Raw genomic sequence first — 6,323 nt, 5'->3', positions numbered from 1 at the left:
CAATGAAACACTATAGGAAGCAGAAATCCTTGTGAAATATTTGCCATGGCTAGCATCTTTGTTTTCATGTTGCCAAGGGAGAAGAAAGGAGAGATTTCCCTTAGAACGTTTAGATCCTCTGATTAAGCAACTGATTAAAAAAACATGAGTGGTTTATAAAAAAAGAGTTGAAGTAAATACAGAGAAGCACAAAGTGTGTCAGCGGAGAAGAGCATGCAGGCCAGAAAAACAGGGACGGGCTCTTTTTTTTTTTTCTGCTGATTTTCATTTTCACAAATTTTTATTTTGTAAACTTTTCATTAGTATTATGTCACTAATGACTTTTTGCACCTGAATAACAGTTTATGGACTGGAAGTAAAATAACAATGTCTCATTTATGAGATTTGTGAAGCTCTGGTCTTAGCTGCTTCTTTAATTATGATTTTGTTTTTAATTCCAGAAATGCATAGTCTGTCTGGGACTCACATCTTCTCACAGCCAATATCTTCCCAAGGCTTTGGCTCAATCCATTTATAGATATGTCATTGATAGACAAAACCAGAGTGTGGGGAAATCAAACCACTATTTGTGTGTACAGTGTAGAAAGAAATTCTTTTCTCTGAGGAAACACTTATAATCGTGTTCTTCAATAGACGTTTTGAGTTTACCTCCTGACACAATAGCTGTCAGGAGAGAAGCGAGGATAAGTTGTTCTTCAGGGACTTCTGTGAGATATCAAAAGTGTATCATGTAAGTAGCTCAAACAGTTGTAGTTTCCATTACCCTATGACTCCTCAAGGCCATGAAACCAATTTGCAAGGTGACTGGATTTTATTGGTGGATGAAGGAGGATGTGACTGCTTCTCATTTGCTTTTGAACTTTCTCATGATGCTGAGAATTTCATGAGACAAAAGTGATGTTATCCATCATGCTATAAATACTTATGTGAGAGTTTTGTTATGTTTTACTGGAGTGGGCAACATGATATCCCTTTTACTGAATATTTCTAGTGTTTGGAAGTAGTTTACTGGTGGGTTAGATACTTTGTCATTTGGGGATGCTGCACAATATTAGCCAGGGTTGGGAAAGAAATTAGGTTTAAAATAAATGGGTGCCTGAGGACTGGAGAGACTTTCTCTCCAGGGCCCAAATCCTCCATAAGAGGCCCAGGGCGACTCTGCTCTGGCTGTGTTTCTGTGGAGTAGTAATATGCAAAGACTTGTAAAGGGGGTGAGGATAGAGGGTGCATCACAAAATTTTAAAATTGTATGTTGTGTTCTTTTGATGCATTATCAAATATGACTGAAAAGCCACCATGGCCTGCTGTCACCTAGAGGAGAAAGTCTAGATTCCTCCATGTGGCACAGAAAAACTTCATGCACTGTCTGTTTTTCAGACTCTTCTTCACTAATTCTTCATAGCTACACCAAGCTATGAATTACTAAATATTGACCATGTTCTGACCATAGCTGGAATGTCTTCTGCCAGGACATTTCAGTTTTATCCGCCTTTGGAATGCATATTCACTCTTTCAAGACTGGGTTTAAATGACACCTCCTTTGTGAAACATCCCTGACCATCCAAGGAAGTCAGTAGGTCCTTCTGCTTTATCCCCATTTTTAGCATTTATTCATACTGTACTACACTATATGGTACTTGGTGATATGTTTATCTCCCAGACTAGACTGTGAGTCTTTTGACATAGGGATTATATCACACCCATTTTTGTATTCCTTGGATCTTGGATAGTGTCTGGCCTGTGATAGGTGCTACAGAACTATTTGTTGATGAAGATGAAGCCTTGCACAGTATCTGTGCTCCAGCCTCAGATCATTAGTGAGAGTTCACCTATCATCAGAATCTCTCATACTAGACATGTTCGGAAATCCATCTACAAATGAAACACTCTCCATGCATATCATTGACATTCAAGAGCCCTTACAAGGTTCATTTACCTTAAATAATGTGTTTATTTTCATGTGCAGTTCATTTTGTGGAGCCAGCATCATTGCTTTTGCATCACATTTCAGATAGAAGAACTAATTCGGATATATTGCAACTTGTAAAGAAGTAGCATCACCGCCTGCCCGTCATTTTTATTTTAAAGTATTCATTGCAGTTCAGAACTGTGGTTGGTGGAGTAAATTAACTATAAAGCCTGAAATAATAATACCTCACCTAACAACCGGTCAATATTTAAAACATTTAGACCATAGCTAGGAATTAAGAAATAATCAAAAGGGCATAGCGGGGCAAAGGGAAAAAGTCCACAATGTCAATGGTGGGAGAGCCCTTCATTCTTGAACTCAGACAGAGCCTACTCATTCTTATTTTACAGTTCTAACAAGCTTTTGTTTGTTTCCAAGCCTGTAAGAGATTATTAGAGGAGGCAAATTAGTCCAGTTTGTGATTATAGGACTTCTAGATTTGCGCAAATGAAAGAAACCAGAAATGCCAGCTGATAATCTGATTCTGAAATATCAGAGAAAGCAATATAAAAAAATAGAAGATAAAAAGGCTTAATTGTCTGTGGGAAGTTTCAGGATAGTTCTAGCTAATCTAGCCTCACCTGCAAGTTCAGGGCCAATCTTGCTAGATATTCCTTGCCTCCTTCTCTACTCTCTCACACACTTGTGCATTTCTCTCTTTCTCTTCTTACAGGATCCTTTGCCCTGTCTTTTTCTGTTAAATATGCATCATCTGATTTCCCAAAAGCTTATTGTGGGCCTTTAGAGGAGAATATACATGAAGATTCAAGGATTGGGTCAATATAGGAACTAATCATCTGGGTACTTTACTACCAAACCACACACAGAGACACAGACACACACACACACCCCCCAACACCATATAAAAACATCTATATCTGAATCCCTGTAGCTCCCACTTTTTGTACCTGAATAACAGTTTATGGACTGGAAGTAAAATAACAATGTTTCATTTATGAGATTTTTGAAGTTCTGGTCTTAGCCTCTTCCTTAATTTTGATTTTGTTTTTAATTCCAGAAATGCAAAATCTGTCTGGGACTCACATCTTCTCACGGCCAATATCTTCCCAAGGCTTTGTCTCAATCCATTTATAGATATGTCATTGATAGACAAAAGCAGAGTGTGGGGAAAATAAAACCACTGTTTGTATGTACGCTTCCTCTTGGAGCTGCCCTGTCTCCACCAGTCTTCTCAGCGTACCTGCTGCTTCCATGCCTCCAATAATTGTCCTGCTAGACAGAGTGGTGGCCATTCCTATCTGGGACCTTCCATGCTGACTAATTCTGGACAACGTTATAGACGTTTGAGGTGATAACTTTTAAGCAACTCTGGATTTTGTAGCTGACACGCTGGAAATCTCCAATGAAATACACAGAGTAACAATGGCTTTAGAAGCTCAGGGAAGCGGTAAAGATTGTCACAGAAATCGTGGAATTTTCACAGCAGTATTGTCCTTTAGGCCATAGACTCCAGTGGAGACAATCTCCCCTATCCAAAGAATGACGCTCCTCTGAAAAATGCCATGTTGTGAGTTTCTTTGCTTGTGTCACTGGCTGTCAAAAACCTCCACAGACAGCGTGGAGTGTGTGCTTCTGTACACTGTGCCACCCAAGTGAAGAGTGTGCCTGGGGCTTTAATTTGTGTAGCACTGCTTTGCTGACTATGAATTTGAACTACTAGTGTTACCACCTTCCACTTAGCGATAATTTACTGTTCTATTCCACGCTTGTGTTTTAGATCAAGTTCTTATGGTACAATTTAGGCGCTTTTATGTGCATTCCTGCTTGCTTAGATAAAATTACAACACATGGCTTAATTAGTGAGATGTGTATGTTCACGGGGGAAGGCACACTTCCTACAGATCTCTTTCCCCATTAGCAGCAAATTGCATCATGAAAATGTTTTGGAGAAGGAATAGTGCCATTCTCTGAGTGGTGTTTATTATTATTTAGCACTCTATGACATGGACAATTAATAATTGAGTAACTCTAACAAAACTCTACCATTCAGCTTGGTTGAAAATGTTATCTCCATAATCCAGTAACTTCCACCATCAGGGCTATCATATGTGCGTGACTAGATGGCCCACCCCTGAGGACAAATTTGAAGCCCTTTGGGAATAAAACGTTATTCTCCTTATTTGTCAACTGTTTGAAATTCTTCTCTTCATTCCTTGGGGTCTAGAGAGCTTGTATTCTTCAGTGGAAATACCCGTTGTAGAGATAGTTTACTAAACTGCTACAGTTAACACTTGAATTGGGATTATTGGTCAATTTGATGACGATAAGCCCACACGTGGAAATAGGATGAGAAGTGTTACTGGACAAGAAAAGGTGGAGAAAGAGGTTGTGAAAGTGAGAGCTGGAAGTTCTGAATTCGTCTATTAGCCATTTTATCTAAGTTATGAAAATTGCTAAACTCTAGTTATGTAATTAATTTACTGAGTCATGCTGGAACTGTCTCTAATTTTTTCCAAAAGACATATTTTCAGGGTACTTTATTTGAAATTGTAAATCTACTAGTTTTTTTAAATTACAAAAATGTTATGGTTTTTCCAACTTTTATTTTATTCAATGAAAATAGGTGATTTCATCACCAACAACCTCTGAAGTTCCTTTCAGCCCTGTCTATGATCCTTTCTTTATATTTCTTTCCTTAGGAGAGTTCTCAGGCTGTTTGGTTCAGGTTCTCTTTTGGGTAGTGGTGCCAAGGTGGCTTCTCTCTCTGAGGTCATCAGTTTGCATTCAGTCTTGATGGAGGGAGCTGATCCTACCAAGATAGCCATTCAATAACTTTTTTTTTTCAGTATGAGTCTAAGATTTATTAATTATATTTGGTTCAGCATATGGCATTGCACATAGATTTTCTTGCCTTTCTCTCCATTGTATTCCTAAATTTTTACAGATAATGAGAAGCACGTCCACCTTTAAGAGGGATTTATAATACACTCACTTAGTTTCCTGTCGTATTTCTGAAAACCTGTGTCAGAATATACCCTGCCCAGAACTAGGCAGAGTAGAGACTCCTAATTTTAACAAATCTTGTGAATATTGGTAAATATTTTAGAATATTGGTAGAATATTTTTATGTTGGAGTAACTCAGAATTTCTCTGATGCCTGTGCAACTTCCAGTAAACATTTAGAACCATGGAAAGTCAATATTTAAGATGAAGAATTTTTTTTGAAAAAAATTTGAAAAAAATCTGAAGAAAATGGCTAGACTTTGTAAAAGTTATTAATTTCATTGATATGAATAAAGTATGTCATAAATAATAGGTACTTCATTATGGTTTTTATTGATTTAAATAAAAAGGATATGGTTTAAGAAATCAATCCATCAGATTTGAGGTACTTCACAAATAGAATCATGAAACTTGCATCTCTTAAAAATTTAATAATTGGAGTAGAATGGAAGAGAAAAAGAAGGTATGAGTAAATGAATCTATTATATAAAATTACTGGTAAGACTGATGGTTTCTAATCAATAAAATCTTCATAATGATTTTCCAACAAATGAACATTTATTAAATAAATATAAAATTAGTATAATCAGTGAGACTTCTTGAATATTAAAGGAAAACTGTCAAAGACATAGGAAATTGTGGTTATTTTATTTTATTTTATTTGGTGAGGAAGATTGGCCCTGAGCTAACATCTGTGCCAATCTTCCTCTATTTTTTATGTGGACGCCACCACAGTGTGGCTTTGATGAGCCATGTGTAGGTCTGTGCTTGGGATCCGAACCCGTGAACCTGGGCCGCTGAAGTGAAGCTCGAGAACTTAACCACTATGCCACTGGGCTGACCTGCTATTTTATTTTGTATAATAAGTATGCTTTGAATCAGTGCACAGAATCAGCTTTGCTATTTTTCAAAATTAATCGTTATGTATGCAAAAAAGTCACAAGAAATGGCCATTGAAACAAACTCTTAGCTGAAATTAAAAATGTTTTAATACAAACTCCTTTCTGTGGGTCTACTGCTTTAACTCTATGGTGAGAGTCAAAAAGAAAATGTAATTTTATATAAAAGCATTAACTTTAAGCAAAACTTCTTCAGACTGTGTCTGGGGCATAAAGTAAAGTCAAGCCGCCTGTTTTCCAGTCATAGACCAGTAATGTGGGTTCCCTAGAAGGAAGACAGGGAACAAATGTTCAAAGAAATGGGCTTTTGCCTGCAGTGGCGTAGATGACTCATTCTGTCACAGGGGATAATTTCGCTGTGACCATTGAGATTTTTGTTATTTTCTTTCTGGGAGAAGGAATAGATGGGTTTATTTTAAGGACTGGGCAAAGGGGTAGTTAGTGGGAATTCTGCGCGAACCTACCCAAGATGTGAGCTGGACAGAAATCAC

The sequence above is a fragment of the Equus caballus genome, chromosome 14 (genome assembly GCF_041296265.1).
Source record: "Equus caballus isolate H_3958 breed thoroughbred chromosome 14, TB-T2T, whole genome shotgun sequence".
Lineage (NCBI taxonomy): Eukaryota > Metazoa > Chordata > Mammalia > Perissodactyla > Equidae > Equus > Equus caballus.
This window is presented reverse-complemented; position numbering follows the sequence as displayed.